The following is a 17973-nucleotide window of genomic DNA, read 5'->3' on the forward strand; positions in this document are numbered from 1 at the left end:
AGTATACTAAATTCCTGTTACAAAATATATAGCAGAATCTTAAATAGCAAACTAATGAAATATTCCGAAAACTTTATTTTAGAAGTACGGAATGGATTTAGAAAAGGATGATAATGTATAGACCCAGCCTTTTGCCTAAAATTAATAATAGATAAAAGAAGAGAATACAATATAGAAACACATATTGCATTTATTGACTTTGAAAAAGCATTTGACAAAGTTAAAAGAAACATATTATTTATCATATTAAAAGAAAATCAAATACCGAATAATATCCTAAAAGCTATCACAAGTATATATGAAAATAATGAAATACAAATAAGATTAAATCACGAGCTATCATATACGAGAGAGATAAACCACGGGGTCGAACAGGAATGTCCCCTCTCAGCAACTCTTTTTAATATCTACTTAAATGAAATAATAATTAAATGAAATAAAAATTTACATCGAGGAATTAAACTTTCTCCTACAGTGAACTTAAAAACTCTCCTCTTTTCCGACGACCAAATAATAATTAAAAATTCTGAAGATAACTTACAGAAAGCTATTTTAGATCTAAATAAGATAGCCAAAGATTCTGGTATGATAATATCAACAGAAAAATCAAATACTATGGCCTTTAACGGACAAGATCCAGCAAGAAATAAAATAGTAATAGATAACAAGATCTTAGAACAGGTGAATTCATTTAACTATCTAGGGTACATGATCACATATGAAAACATGAACACAATGAAAAAGATATAAACGTAAAAATTGCAAAATATTTAAACATAACAGGTGTAATTAACTCTATATTTAAACCAAACCTAGTTCAAAAATAAACCATACTAAAAGTATACAATACATTAGCCCTACCAGTCTTAATGTATGGAAGCAAAATCTGAACAATAAAACAAAAAGACAAACAAAGATTAACAACAGCAGAAATTAAGTTTATGAGAAAAACTGCAAAGTATACCCTATTTGATCACAAAAGAAATGAAGAAATTATTATTATTATTATTATTATTATTATTATTATTATTATTTTAACGGTGTCTCCATGGAGTCAAAAGACTCATCGCGGGAGACCCGACATTGACACACTAACCATTATTTACACAATACCTGTCATACCTCTCCTTAAATTCATTCACAGTTGAAGCATTCACAACCAGTTCTGGCAAAGCATTCCACCCATTCACAACCCTCCAATAAAAAATCTAGTCCTAACACCCTTGTTAACCACACTCTTACACAATCTCCAGGGATGACCCCTCGTTCTCTCACATCCTGCATTGGTCTTAAGAATATCATCAGTATCAATCCTGTAAAATCCCTTTAACAATTTAAATACCTCTATCATATCTCCTCTCCTACGTCTATCAGCTAGTTTTTGGAGCCCACAGATCATCAATCTATCCTCATAGGGAACATCCCACAGACCTGCAACAATCTTTGTAACCCTCCTCTGAATCCTTTCTACCACTTCCGCATCACCAAGAAATCCTGGCGACCAGATCTGTGCACAATAGTCCAAATGCGGCCTTATTAATGCCTTATAGAGTGGAATAATAACTTCCCTATCCCTGCTTGTTAGTGTGTTCCTCAACAACCATGTAATTTGATGTGATGTTTTGGCAATCTTAGCAATATGCCCTTTAAACTTAAGTTCTCTGTCCACAATAACTCCCAAGTCTCTTATCTCATCAACTTCCTGCAGTTCAGTTCCGTTAATATAGTAAACAGCATGCGATTTCATCCTCCCGAAGTGCATCACCTTACACTTAGCCACGTTGAAATTATGAAAGAATTAGACCAAGAACCAGTAATAGAAATCATTATAAAATATAAACATAAATGGATGGAACACGTTCAAAGAATGAAAACAGAAAGATTACCAAAACAAGCCTTGAAGTACAAGCCATTGGGAAAAAGGAAACCAGAATGTCCTCTCAAACAATTCAACGATGACTTCTAAGGCCGGAACAGGCCATGCTAGGCCTAAATTCTTGATACGCATGACGATGCTCATGGATTTTTCCAATTTTCTGTCAGAGATGTGATATCTCAGTGATAGTCCTTCTTAAGTGTGTGGCGCATCAATATATTTTATATGATATGATGCCAGTTATGGGGGATCCGGTGTATCTTTCACTGGAATTCAACAGATCTTCATTAATGCATCTCTTCTTAAATGGTTATATCAATGCTCTCTTTCAGACCCCAATTTTTTTCATATCGACCGTTGGGCTCATGTTAACTATTGTAGATGATGGAATGTGTGTATCTCTTGAAGGTTATCATGGAGTTGATGGTTAAAACTGCCAATTTGTGGTATCGCACTTCCTACTCTCAATTTCCAGGAGTCCATAGAGTTTCACATTTTAACCCGCAATTACCATGGCTCATTTAGCAACACTGATGGAGCAGAAAACCTGAAATGTTTCCATTAAGTTAATCTTTCCTTGTTCTTTCTGATCAAAAGTAAAAAAAATTGACATAGTCTCTCTCTCTCTCTCTCTCTGTTAATTTTCAATCTCCATATCTTTATCTCTAAATGTACGAGCCATGATCAGTATTGATAACGATCTTTTTGAAAAGACCTAGTTTCGAATGCCATGAATGGAAATTTTCTTATCATAACTTTTCAAATAAAGGTGAAGTAACCAGTCATATAAACGCTGGTAGGATTTTTCGGTCCGCAACTCTGGATTTTATTTCCGTAACAAACACTAGAAAGCATATAATAGGCCATAACGAACTAGTGGCATAGTCTTAATTCGAAACAATGCAGTCCGACTTATAAGTGTTATATGGTTATATTCTTATTTTCAGTTTAGTCTTCAGACCATTTATATTGGGGCCAAACTCTAACTCATTCATTTCTTAACATTGCTGGAACTTACTGGTCTGTTTTCATCCATTAGGCATTTGCACTCCCGCTCTGCCCGCACATCATCAGCTAATCAGCTAACTTATTTTATTTCCGTATAGAGTGTCGGCAAGGCCGTTTTGTCTTATCTAACTTTTGGAGAGTGAGATGGTTCAATCTCGACCAGTAACTAATCAGAGATCGCTTGCAAAAGGCTATCACAATTTCAAACAGCCCACAATAAAGAGACGACTCAACAAGTGCCACCCTTGGTTTTTGGCCTTGGTTGTCTCTTCCTGGCCACAGGTTATTGACATTAGTGAAACTTGGCTGACGGAAGATGATATAGTTAGTGGGATAGAATGTGTAGAACATAGGATGTTCAGGAGGGACAGAGAGAATAAAATGGGGTAAGGAGTGTTATTGATGATAGCTGATGAACTGCAACCAAGAAGAATAGCAGTTATATTGCAGGATAGTGAAAGGAGCCCATTTCAGTATTTGGTGTAAGATTGAGAATTAAAAAAAAAAAAACAGCTAACGCCTTTTTAATCCCAAATACTGGGAGTAGGCGAGGCCATTTAGCCATATTTAACTTTTGGAGACTGAGTGCGCAGTTCAATCTCCACTGGTACCAATCAGAGATAGATGGCCCAAGACTATCACTAGTTAAGTGGCACACAGTGAAGAGAGACGGCTCAAATGTGCCGCCATCTCGTGGTCCCTAACCCTAACACAATATATTTAATGTGTGAAATAATGTGGGTTCTAGGATCGATTTTCTTGAGTTTACAGAACGAAAACCCCGAGTTTCCGGGAGGAAAAACCCGCTTGCCCGTGCCAGAGATCGACTAACTCGGGAACCGGTCGAAAAAAGGCTTAGAAAAATTTCCTCTAGTTGCCGACTAGACTCGAAACCAAATCTTCCTTCGTGCGGCCAAGTGCCGTGGTGTGAAAACGCCACATCCACTGAGCTACATAGGCTCGCTCCGAGAGCCTAACGGAACAAAATGTATAGTTGGGTGCCGCTATAGACCAGGTGATGGAATAGATGGTGGAGGTAGTATGCATAAGCAACTTAATGAAATGATTGGAAGGAGGGTAATTATTATGGGGATTTCAACTATAATAACATTGATATGAAGGAGGAGAGGACACGTGTGAGGAAGGAAATGGATTTTATTCAATTATTAAGGGATAACTATCTGAAACAGCATGTAATTGAAAATACTAGGAGTTTGAGAGTGCTTGACCTGGTAATAGCATCTGAGAATTTGACTGTAATGAATATGACCATGTTGCTACCTATTGGTGAGAGTGATCATAGGGTCTTGGCCTGGGAAGTGGTAAATGCGTGAAATATTCGGTTAAGACAGGGTATATGTGAAATTACCGTGCTGGCAAGTATGACAAGCTTAGGAGATCGCTTGGTTCAGTGCCATGGCATGTAAAACTGCAAGGGCTGGATGTTGATAGGGCATGGGAAGTGGTCAAGGAGCATTTGCAGGAGGTTATGGCAGACAGTAACCTAGAGTCCGAACAGTAAATCAAGTAGGGTTTAAATATTGAACAACACCATTAAGCGTGAGTTGCAAAAAAAAGAAACAACTGTTGAAGGAATTTAAGGAGAAAGGCGATCCAGACACATGAACGGCATAAAGCGCAGGCCAGAAGGGAAACAAGTGTGGTGAGAAAGGCGAAAACGGATTATGAAAGGAAATTAGCCATGCAAGCTAAAGAGAATCCCAAACATTTCTTTCAATATGCTGCTAGTAAAAGAAAAACTATACATGGCAGAATGATTTTAAGGAACGCTGATGGTACGGAGGTCATTGAATCAGTCTATATAGTGGAATTACTGGGCGAGCACTTTTCAAGAATATATCATCCAGGTGGTGACATTTAAAGAATGAAGGAACCATTAGTTCATACGGGAATTGTGATGAATGAAGTGGAGGTGAATAGTCTATTAAAGAACGGTAATGTGAATACATCTGTGGGATTGGATGGTATACCGGCACGGGTCTTGCATGAAGCGGCTAATGAATTATCAGTGCCCTTGACCGTGTTGTTTAATCTGAGTCTCAGGTCTGGCTTAGTCCCGAAGGCGTGGAAAGAGGGGAAAATAGTTCCACTGCATAAAGGAGGATCCAAGACTATGGTTGCAAATTACCGACCGATCAGCATATCAGAAGTCGTAGTCAAGATCTTGGAGAAAGTAGTTAAGGCAAAAATACAAGAATAGATTGATGAAAATGAGATACTGTATGGGGGGGGGGATACAGCATGGTTTTTTTTGAAGGGCAGAGTTCGTTCCTCAATAGCTTGCTCTGTTTTATAACACAGTGACGGCTGAACTGGATAAGGGTACAGGGTGAAGATTTGTGGATTGCAGATATTGGTTGATAGGTGGAAAAGGGGAGATATGATTGAGACATTCAAATTGCTGAAGGGTTTCTATAGGATTAATCCAGAGGATATTTTTGAGAACAGGACTAGTGGTGAGAGGACTAGGGGATATCCATGGAAGCTGGGCAAGTGTTTCGTTAGTAAGGGTGTTAGAGCTTTGTTCTTTACTTTTAGAGTGGTGAATAAGTGGAATAAGCTGCCAGAGTCTGTTGTGGGTGCTATGACAGTGAATGATTTCAAGGCAAAGTATGATATATATTGTGTGAATGTCGAATAGTGGTTCTTGGTATGATGTTTAGGGCCTCCCTCGATGAGTCTAAGGACTCCTTGGAGTCACCCGTAATAATAATAATAATAATAATAATAATAATAATAATAATAATAATAATAATAATAATAATAATAATAATAATAATAATGTCTGAAGTATTGTGGGTTCTGTGGTAAATTTCCTTGAGTTTACGGGACGAAGAACCCGAGTTTCCTGGAGTAAAATGCTGCTTGCCCATGCCAGAGATCGACTAACTCGGTCGGAAAAAAGGCTTAGAAAAAGTTCCTCTAGTCTGCATCTAGACTTGAACGGAAGTCTATCTTCCGGCGGTTTAGTGCCGAGACTGCAAACACCACATCCACTTGGCTACACCCCACACACCCGTATTCTTTGAATTATGATATATGGGGGTACCCTAATGAGGCAATTAAATTAATCAAAAAAATCAACTAACACCTTTTATTGCCTAATAGGGAGTAGGCGAGACCTTTATACCCTATCTAGCTTTTGGAGACTGAGTGGGCAGTTCAATCTCCACCGGTAGCCAATCAGAGATAGCTGGCCCATGTCTATCATTAATTATAGCAGCCGCCGATGAAGAGGCTAGCAAACAAGTGCTGCCATCTCTTGGTACCGAACCCTAACAAGATATGTCACTGTCTGAAATAATGTGGGTACTACGGACGATTTTCTTGAGTTTACGGGACGAAAAACCGGAGTTTCCGGGAGGAAAAATCCGCTTGCCTGTGCCAGAGATCGACTAACTCGGGAACTGGTCGAAGATAGGCTTAGAAATGTTCCTCCAGTCAGCGACTAAGCTAGAACCTAGGTCTAACTTCAAGCGGCCAAACGCAGAGGAAGCAAGCGCCACTTCCACTGAGCTACACAGGCCTAATTAAATTAATAAGATTGTTAAATTCTAATAGCGTATAAGATGGATTTAATTTAACCAGCTTCACAAATGCTATTAGTCTCTTTGGGATAACTTAAATCAGTATCTTGTTACACACTATTAGTTTATATGAGGCAATTAAATGCCGGCGAAGGTTGGTCGATTGGTAGAGCCTCTGCTACTAATGGCTCAGTTAAGTATGTTTGAGCGCGGTTAGTAGTTGGAAGGGGACCAATCGTTCGATGCTGTCGGCACACTCTCCCTCGATGAGTCTTTGGACTCCCTGGAGGTGTCAAAATAATAATAATAATAATAATAATGAGGCATTTAAATTAATAAATTTATTAAATACTATACGGGCGATTTTATTGGCGATTTTGATCCCACCCATGGTTTCTTGCCGCTAGAGGATAGTGGAATGGTTTGACTTTTTGTAGATAATTTCTACAAGTGTGTTTTTTATCGGGGATGTGTGTAATTTTGTATAGTTTATTTGTGTGTTTGTTATTATCGAGGTATTAAATCATTTTATTTTTAGTGATGATTGCTTCATTGTAATTTATCTGTAACTTTATTTTGGAATTAAATGAAATTCCAGGTAATGTTTAGATGAGAACTTATATAGTAACATTCATGATCTGTTAACGCACTGTTATTAGCATGTGCTAACGTATAGTATTATGATTTTCATATTTTACCTCGTAGGAATCAGCCACTGTTATTCAATCTGTACAATAATGATATTGGAAAGGGTTTGACATGCGACATACAGCTATTTGCTGATGATTCCAAGATAGGTAGGGTAATTAGGAATGCTGCTGATATGCAGTACTTGCAGAATGATTTGAATAGGCTGGAATTGTGGGCATGGGAAAATGGATGTCAGTAAATGCAAAACACTTTTGGCGTAATTAGATATTATTATTATTATTATTATTTGACACCTCCATGGAGTCCAAAGACTCATGGAGGGAGAGTGTGGCAACAGTATCGAACGATTGGACCCCTTCCAACTACTAACCGCGCTCAAACTTACTTAACAGCCATTAGTAGCAGAGGCTCTATCAATCGACCAAATCCAGTGTCGTATTATATTGGTGGGATTATGCTAGAAGAAACTGATCAGGCTAGAATCTTGGAGTGTTAGCAGATAACACTGTTATCTGTTAGAGTGTTAACCTCATGTAGGACCGATAAAAAAAACATATTTTCCAGTAGGTGGAATCTGCTGTTACTAGTTTCCCTAAAACTTTTGTTCTGGATATTTTTAATTAGCTTTCATTTCTTTAATTACCGATTTTCTCTGCTAAATTTGTATGTTTCAGTCAAATCTGGTATTAATTTTATTTGTTCACATAGTTGTAACTAGATACCGATTTTAATGTATGATTTCTAATCTTTTTTTTCTTATCAATATGTAAACACCTTAATTTATTACCATATAATCACAACCTTCTAGGTATATAACTGTCAAGTAATTTTTAAATTTGGTGGTATGGATAGTTAGATGCTATCACTCTTACTTTAAGAAAAATGTTGTGGGGGAAAAATGTTTAGTGATAATAAACTTCTTTATTTAATTGCCAGCCTGGTTGGCCGAGTGGTTAGCATATCTGCTCTCCAGCCAAAAGGTTGTGGGTTTGATTCCCTCTAGGCATGGATGTTTGTGATTGTCTGTGGAATACTTATTATTATTAATTGATATTTTGTTTGTCATAAAGGCATTTTCATAGGTACAAGGATGAGACTACAAATTCAGGCATTGAAGGTAAACATTGACTGAGTTCAAAATGATGTTTACAGTCTTAACTGGCACCCTCTTTAGGCATGGTAAGTAACTCCTGATCATTGGTCTCATGATGAAAGCCCCAGATTGTTGGTAGTGAGGTAGCAGTTTTTATTCAGGTTAAGTAAAATGTTGTAGAGCCGTGGAAAATTCTAAAAATGATTTCACAGATTATATTTACATCTGTATAATAGAATTTTTTCTTTTTTTTCTCTCTCTCTCTCACTGAAAATGTCTTCTTTTACAAAACATCTTTCTACTCCATAACTGTATCACAAAAAAATCCATTGCCATCATATGGATATAAATCCATATCTCTGATAAAATTTCAAAGATATAAAATTTAAATTGCCTTTCAAGCCTTACTCTCCCCCAAAAAGGTTGCACTCATTATTCATTCTCTAGAAGATCACCTCTAGCATGTAGATCACCCTGATGTCTACAGTATTTTTTGCTCTTTCAAATTGAAATGTTTTGGTTACACTAGATCAACATAGAAAATGTCCAATATCTATACCACAATCTTTGGAGTTGCAAATCTGCCATTGATGCTCTGTTGGATCTAGTGGGGAAGAAACTGTTATACAGATGTAAATATAAAGCTGAGAGACTATTTTTTTGAATCTGCCACGGCTCTGATATTTTCCAACCTGAATAAATATGGATATCTTACTTGATCAAAAATCTGAGAGATTGTCATCATAGTTATTTAGTGATAAGAAACAGTAGAACAAGATCTCACCAAGCCTAGAGAGAGAAAAAGAGAGAGAACCAGTTAGGATGGCATTCTCTTTTCGCTCTTTTCTTTTTCTCTGTCATCATGAGACCATCAGTGGAATGATCAAGAGTCCCTTACCATGCCTGTAAAGGGTACCAGTTAAGATTGTAAATTCTCTCTCGTCTCCTCATTGAGACAGGCCATTTTGAACTCAGTCTGTACATAAGTGCCTATTATTTCATTATTATTATTAAAATAACACACATCTCCACGTAGATCAAATAATGGATCTCCCACGTGTCGTGGGAAATCCATTATTCACACTAATCATGATTCAAACAGTATCTATCATACATCTCCTTAAGCTCATTTACTGATGAAGCACTACTGCCACCTCTGGCAACTCAAATGAGAAAACAAGGTGACTCCTTGTTCTCTCATTTCTTGCCATGTACAGAAGTCATCATCATCATCAATTTCCTGGTATATATCCCCAGAGCTGTTCAGGTTACTATGAGGGTGGTCTGAAAAGTTCCCGGCCTCAACCATAGATGGTAACACTATCGGCAAGATTTTTTTTTCCCCCCTTAAGTTGGTACATATATCATAAGCATCCATGTGAAATTGCAAGTCATTCTATCAAGTAGTTTGTTTATACAGCTGTCTGAAGCAAAAGTGTTGTATGTATCCCTTGAAATGGATAAAACTGAGTATTGTGCAGTTATAAAATTCTTTGTAAAAGAAGGTTTAACGCCAAAAGAAATTCATTCGAAGTTCAAAAAAGTTTACGAGCACTCTTCTCCTTGGTTTTCGACAATTAAGAAATGGGCTGCCAAGTTTAAACATGGCCGTACCAGCCTTGAAGTTAATCCACCTGAAGGATGTCCAAAAAGTGTAACAACACCAGAAATCATTGATCAAGTGTGCAATATGGTATTGGATGACCGGCAAGTCAAAGTGCATAAAATTGCTGAGACTATAGGTATTTCAAAAGAACGTGTAGTATATATTTTGCATGAAGAATTGCAAATGAAAAAGCTTTGCTCAAGATGGGTGCTGTGCTTGCTCATAGCAGATCAAAAACGCACTTGCATGAAAATCTCTGAATAGTGCAAATAAAACTGATTTTGTGCATCACTTTATTACTATGGATGAGACTTGGATTCACCATTACACGCCAAAATCCAAACAGCAGTCAAAACAGTGGACAGAAGCCAGTTGTTCAGCACCAAAGAAGACAAGGTTGGTTCCATCAGGAAAGGTCATGGCATCGGTGTTTTGGGATTTTGTTTATTAATAGGCATTTAAGGCATTTTGTTTATTAATTATCTTGAAAAGGGTAACAATAACCGGGAAATATTATTCCGATTTTTAACCAGACTAGATGAAAAAATCTGTGAGAAAAGACCCGTTTGCAGAAGAAAAAAAAAAATCTTTCATCAGGACAAGGCACGTGCCCACAAAGGTGTTTTGGCAATGGGAAAATAAGGGATCTGCACTATGAATTGTTGGAACATCCACTCTATTCCCCAGATTTGGCTCCCTCTGACTTCTATCTCTTCCTAAAACTAAACTTTTCCCCGCTGGTCAGCGTTTTTCTTCGAATCAAGAGGTGATTGCAGCTGTAGAGGGGTATTTTGCAGATCTTACTGAGGACCACTACAGGGACGGGATAATGGCGCTGGAGCATCGCTGGAATAAACGTATTAGTCTTATGGGAGATTATGTTGATGGGAGAGTATTAGTCTTATGGGAGATTATAATTTCAAAAATAATTTTGAAATTATAAATTCGTTTTGTCATTATTAGGCCGAGAACTTTTCAGACCACCCTTGTATGACAGCACTACATGATTAAGTTTACATTATTATTAATCTCCTATCCACAATTTTCCTACAAATTAATCTATTACTTGTAAGCACTCCTATATTGTCATATCTAACAGTTCGTGCTTCCAAGGCAATTCTAACTGAATCAATCCGTCTAGACCAGGGGTCTCAAATGCATAAAGGACCAGTCAATTAGATGTGTATCAGATGCGGGCCTTATTTAATATTATTCTGTGAACCAAAACATAAACTAAAAAAAGAAAGGCTCTAACAAAGGCCCTTTTGTTGCCAGGCCTTTACGCCTTACATAAACAGTTACACCACCATTTAAATTTATAACCATTTTTATTTTTAAATTTTAAAAATATAAGTTTAGAAAATACAAGTTCAATTACATTTTATGCATACTTTAAAACGTTCATTGCCAATCACGCGATATCATGTGATGCGAGTTCTCACCAAACGGCCGATCACGCGTTATCGCGTGGATGTCACTATCAAGTAAAAAAAATTTGGCCACCACACAAAATTCCAAATTTCAGCTTGGCAATGAACGTGTTAAGAATATTATTTAAATATATAGTTTTGACTTACAAAAATAAAGATTTTTATCTACGTGTCCTTACTTAATTTGATTTTGATCCTGAAACCTGACACCGTGGGCTTCCAGTTTGCAACTCCTGGTCTAGACCTTGGTCTTCCTCTGGGTCTCTTTCCTGCCATCTCAGCAACAAACACCTGTTTTGCTAACCTTTCCTTGCCCATTCTATTTAAGTGGCCATACCACCGTAGATTAGCTCTGCTGACACATTCTTGAATGCTAATAATGTTAAGTTCCTTTTTAATATCTTCATTTTCAATATGATTCTACCATTGATGCCATTGGTTCACTCTCCTAATTTTTCTCAGAACTCTCATATCTGTGGTCTGTAGTCTCAAAACTACAGACCACAGATCAAGTGCTTTATTTCTAACCCAGCTCAATGTGATCCATATAGATGATGAATAAGAGTGAAGGTAATGTGCATACTTGTCTTACCCCCTGATTTTACATCATACCATGTTTCTGTATTTCCTTAAATTCTAACTGCTGACTGACAACTTAAATATAGACTATGGATTGCTCTGTATAATGTTCCATTGATCCCATATAATTATAATGTTTTTAATAGCTTTTCTCTGGGCACCTTGCATGCTTTTCCAGATCTACAAAACTTAAGTACAGATTCTTGTCATATTCCCACAATTTCTCAACTATTTGTTTTAAAATAAAAATCTGATCCGCTGTTTGCCCTGAACCTCGCTTGTTCAAGTTTTTCTTCCACAATCTTTCTCAACCTCTTTTCAAGTGTGCTTGCAAAATCTTACCTGGAACACTCAATAGAGAAATTCCTATATATTCTCACATTCACCTTTATTCCCCTTTTTTATAGATGAGGTACTATGAGAGCTCTACTCTAATCATTGGGAATTCGACCTTCTGTCCAGGCCCTATGAATTATGCAGTGTGGGCACTGCAAAACTTTTATACCTCCATACTTAAGTATTTTTGCCCAAATATCATCTACTCCAGCTGCCTTTCCACATTTCAAGTTTTTGACAGCTTTTTCTATCTCAAGTATTGATATGTACTCCTCTTTGCATTCCTTTTGAAAATTTTCTAGTATGGTTCTGTCACTGCTTGGTTCATTTAATAGTCTTTCAAATTAATTACTACAGTCGGCAAACTAAAGTCGTCAGTGTAAATCCTATAAAACCCCTTTTAATAACTTAAATGCTTCTATCATGTCTCCTCATTTTTGCCTATCAGCTAGTCTTTGAAGCTCACGGCCATCAATCTTTTTTTAATAGGGAGCATTCTATAGACCTATCACAATCACCTTTCCTCCTGATCCTTTACGTTACTTCATCTCCAAAGAATGCAGGAGTCCATTTATGGCCTTATTAAAGCTATATATATAGGGGAACAATAACCTCTATCCCTGTTTGTTAATGTGTTCTTCAACAGCCATGTAATGTGATGTTCTGTTTTGGTTACCTTCTCATATGCCCTCGTAAACTTCAGTGGTGGCGATGGTAAGAAGTGAAAACAGATTTCTAAAAAAAAAAAAATAAAATAAAATTCCTGGCCTCATTGGTTTCTTGCAGTTCAGTTCCATCATTTTATATTACATAGCTTCTGATCTCTTCCTAAAGTAATTACCTTAGGAAGAGATTTCCCTTTGCCCATACGGCTAATCCATCTTCCTACAGGATTTTTGCATTACCTTCATTTACCACTACTCTTTCCAGTTTAGCATTAACAACAAACAACTAAATATATCTTGTCAGATGATTTCCAATGTCATTGATATACAAATTAAACAGCAGATGACCAAATACTAAATACTGTGGTACACCACTGGTCATTTGCCTTCTCCTGGATTCAACTCCTGCATAAACCACTCTTTCATATCTGTCCATCAGCCATCCTTATAATTCAGGTTACCAGATTCATATCGATTCCCCCATTTGCTCCAATTTATGCAACCTAGTTCTGTGTGGAATCTTGTCAAATGTTTTTGCAAAGTCTAGCAGTATCACTGAGATGTCATTTCCCTTATCCAACTTTGTCACTTTATTATAAACAATAAGCATATTACTAAGGCAAGACCTATTCTTCAAAAAACTGTGTCTCCTATAGAGTATCATGTTCCTATCTACTCAGTCCTGAATTCTGTTTTTCAATACCTTAACCATCACTCCTGAGATACTGATTGGCCTATAACTTGTTACTTCTATCTTTCAGCCTCCCTTTATGCAGTGGAACCTTCTTGCCACCTTTCAATTCCATTGGCACATTCTCAATACTTGAGGCTTAAATTAAACTGCTTGGTCAGAGTGGCTGATCATTGTACATTGTACCCTTGCACATTCTTATAATACACAAGCAGATATGCGATCTAATCCTATGACTATGTTCATATTGAGGTTCTGCAGTATTTTAAGCACCTTCATTTTCTTCGATCTCTATTCTGTTATCAGTGTCAGACTAGCATTGTAATGTCACCACCAGATGGTATATCCCTGAAAAATGCTCACCCAGTAATTCAACTATAGGTATCCCTTGATTAACATGATTAATTAATCTCTCAATGTTACCGCGTATATCAAAATAGCATTAATCAAATATAATAATCAATGGTAAAAATTATAATTCGTCCATGATCGATTACAGTATTAATAATTTGTTTTATGTGGTACTCTTTTATGAAAGATAAAAAATTGAATGTAAAGTAAATGTTTAATAAATGCTTATACCTACATTAGTTACTGCAATTTTTTATCAAAAAAGTTATCAAGAGTCGTTTGAACAGTTCTAGTTTTTTTCTTATCAGCATAAATTCTACGATAGCAAGCAAAATGACTCTGTAGGCCTAAGCAAACAAGCATTCTTCGATTAATATCTGGATCCATATCCATCACTTGCTGCTTAATCGATTCCAAACTGCGAAATAAGAGTATTCCATCCAGATCGTTGATTATCTCCTTTGAAACCTCATCTTCACATCCCATTTGTTCGTTGTCTTCATATGCGCTTTCTTGTTCGATTTTAAGAAGAGTGTCGTCACTGAAATCTTTTGAATTTAAATCCAATAATTCTTTAACATCTTCTGCATCAACACCATCAAAACCAAGGTCTTCAATTGCAACAATTTTTTCAATCGTGTTGATCACAAGATTTTCAAAACCACCTAAGTCATTAGCTCATTCTGCCAAAAGTTTTTCCAACCAGCTCTCATGCAGCTAGAAGACACTTGCTCCCACGAATCATGAATGTTTTCAATTGCGTGTTTAATGTTAAAATTTTTCCAAAATTCTTGGAGTGTAATTGCAATTTCTCCCGTTGTTGTTGTTTCTACTGCATTTGAGAATGTCTTTTTTAAGAAAATAGGCTTTGAAAGTTGCAGTGATGTCCATGGGTTGTAGCAATGACGTATTTGGTGGATAAAACAAAACTTTCACATTCTCACACAGATCACTAAGAGAATTTGGATTACCAGGTGCATTATCTGAATGTAAAAGAGCTCTGAAAGCTAAGTTATTTCTCTTGCAATAAGCTTCAACTGCCAGACAAAAATAAGACTTAAATCAATCTTCGAATAGGCTTTGGGTAACCCAAGACTTCTGATTTGCTCACCAAATTACAGGTAAAAAGTTCTTGTTACATCCTTGTAAAGCCCTTGGGTTTCTGAATTTGATAGACAAGCAGCGGTTTCAATTTAAAATCTCCATTAGCATTTACTCCAAATATAAAAGTTAAGCGATCTTTTGATACTTCATAGCCAGGCTGTGCTGCTTCTCTTTTTGATATATAAAAGTTCTAGGATCTTAAGAATTTTCTTTCATAATTTTCTGCAGCTCAGCAGGAAATGTAGATGCATCGTCTTCATGTGCACTTGCAACTTCACCTGTTATTTTCACATTCTTTAGCCCGGCCCTGAACTTAAAATTTTCCAGCCAGCCTTTGCTAGCTGCAAATTTTGAATTGTTTTCTTTATATTTAGTCTCTTTAAGTCTTGAAAAGAGGCTTAGAGCTTTGGATGTGATATTATAGGCATTAATTGGAATTCTCTTTTGATTGCGAAAAAATTTACAACGACGTAATTTGTAAATACAGCAGAACAATTGGAGCTTATAATGGGAGGAATTGCGTCATCATGTTCACGACTATCTTTCTTTCGGCCAGGAAACATTCCTTGAGGTTTACATGTGTTTGCTTGGTAAATTTAAAAGCGTGTTAATTAAAACTCTTGCTGCATATATCAAGGGATTGTCGCAATTAATTTTGCTGCAGTAATCAAATCCTGCTTTAAGCAAAACCTCGTTAAGCAAGGGATACCTGTATTTCATTTGGTTCTGTTACCTCTCCATCATTCTTCCATAGTTATTCCTCCTTTTATTTGCCACATAGTGAAAGAACTCTTTAGAATTTTTTTTTGTCTCATCAGCTAGCCTTCTCTCATAATTAGCTTTGGCCTTCCTTACTGTTTGTGAGCCTGCTGATCATCTTTTTCATTATTATCTATCCACAACCCTTTCTTTGTGTGCAGCTCCTGCTTAATGAAGCTATTCATCCATCTAACTCCTACCTAATTTATCCTTCTCACTCTGGGTATGCATTTCTTGTACTGCTTTTTTCAACAACTCTTTGGGCACTTCCCATGCACCACCAACATCTGTTCCCTTCAAATTCTTATGCCATGGCACTGCCAAAAGCTGACTCCTCAGGTTGCCATAATCACCTGCTTTGTAAATCCACATATATCCCATAACAGAAATTTCTGCTTGCCTGGCAGTCTCCCATTTCAAAACTACATAATTGCTTTCTCCAATCATAGGCAGCATATCTAGATTGGCTAATGCTAAGTTCTCTGATGCAGTGATCAGATCCAGCACTCTTGAACCTTGTGTCCTCACCATTACATGTTGCCCCCAGGTAATTATCTCTCAACAGCTGTATAAATTCCATTTCCTTCCCTGCCTGAGACCATTCCTCCATCTAATCTATGTCCCCATAGTTGAAATTCCCAATAATTACTTGATCTGTACTCAATATGCTAATTTTCAAGTGCATGTCATCTATATTCTCCTACATACCCCTTGAATTATAGCAGCAACTGATTATTATTATTATTATTATTATTATTATTATTATTACGGGTATCTCCATGGAGTCAGTAGACTCATCGCGGGAGACCCAAACTAGCAAAACAATATCTGTCATATCTCTTCTTGAATTCATTTACAGGCGAAGAGCTCACAACTAAGTCAGGCAATGAATTCCACTCATTCACCACCCTCCAGGCAAAAAACCTTGTTCTGACACCTTTGTTAACCACACTCTTCTTTAATTTCCAGAGATGACCTCTTGTTCTTCCATCACTATCACACAGCTGAAACATTTCCCCTGCATCAATCCTATAAAAACCTTTTAGTAATTTGAATGTTTCTATCATATCACCTCTTCTTCGCCTATCAACCAATCTCTGCAATCCACAAGCTCTCAATCTATCAATGTAGGGAGTATTTTTTATATCACTCACCAACTTGGTCACTCTTCTCTGAACCCTCTCCACAGCCTCCTGATCTCCAAGGAATCCAGGTGACCAGACCTGAGCACAGTAATCCAAATGTGGAAGTATCAATGCTTTATAAAGGGGAATAATAACCTCTTTATCTCTGGATGTCAGTGTGTTCCTCAACAACCAAGTAATCCTATGTGCAATCTTGGACACCTTAGCAATGTGTCCTCTGAACTTCATCTCCCTATCTACCAATACCCCTAAGTCCCTAGCCTCATCAATCTCTTGGAGTACCTTTCCATCGATGTAGTACACAGCTGGTAATCTTTTAATCCCAAAATGCATGACTTTACACTTTTCCACATTGAACTGACATCCATTTTCTTTTGCCCATTTTACCAGCTTATTTAAATCCTCCTGCAAACTTTCAACATCAGCTTGATTTTTTATTGCACTACACAACTTTGCATCATCAGCAAACAACTGAATATCTCCCTTTAAGCCGTTTCCTATATCATTTATATACAAATTAAACAACATTGGCCCAAGCACAGAGCCCTGAGGTACACCACTGGTCACCTGCCTCATTCTGGACTCGGCTCCTCCATACACCACCTTATGGTATCTCTCCCTGAGCCATTCTCCTATCCATATCACCAATTTAATATCCATTCCCATCTGCTCCAATTTGCGTAACAGTGTTCTATGGGGTATCCTGTCAAAAGCCTTAGCAAAATCCAGAAGTACCACCGTGTAGCCAGTTCCTTTGTCCAACTTGGATGTTATTCTATTATGAATAGTTAATAGATTGCTAAGGCAGGATCTACCTTTAACAAAACCATGTTGGCCTCTATAGAGTATGATATCCTGATCCACCCATTCTTGAATTTTGTCTTTAACCAACTTTTCCAATACTTTTACCACTACTCCTGAGATGGTGATTGGTCTGTAATTCAATACCGCAGTTTTAGAGCCACCCTTATGCAAAGGAACCACTTTGCCTAACTTCCACTCCCTAGGGACCATACCAGAGTTCAAACTTAAATTAAATATCCAGGTAAGAGGGGTTGACAATTCATTTGCACATTCACGCAACACCCGATTACATATTTAGTCCTCTGGCCTCTATCTTACACTAAATAG

The 17973-nt window shown here is 37.1% G+C and overlaps 1 protein-coding gene across 2 annotated transcripts in view; it reads left to right on the forward strand.

Annotated features, from left to right (window-relative positions):
- Positions 1-6894: 6894 nt before the first annotated feature.
- The window catches only part of pasha (microprocessor complex subunit partner of drosha), a 366059-nt gene continuing 354980 nt past the window's right edge, over positions 6895-17973 (forward strand). The window contains exon 1 of one of the 2 annotated variants that reach the window (XM_090391560.1): positions 6895-7030. The gene's annotated coding sequence lies outside the window, so the exon portion shown is untranslated. The remainder of the gene's footprint in view (positions 7031-17973) is intronic. The other variant, XM_090391561.1, reaches the window with a different exon arrangement.

Source organism: Typopeltis vanoorti, chromosome 4 (genome assembly GCF_054136105.1).
Source record: "Typopeltis vanoorti isolate ZY-2024b chromosome 4, IOZ_Tvanoo_1.0, whole genome shotgun sequence".
Taxonomy (NCBI): domain Eukaryota; kingdom Metazoa; phylum Arthropoda; class Arachnida; order Uropygi; family Thelyphonidae; genus Typopeltis; species Typopeltis vanoorti.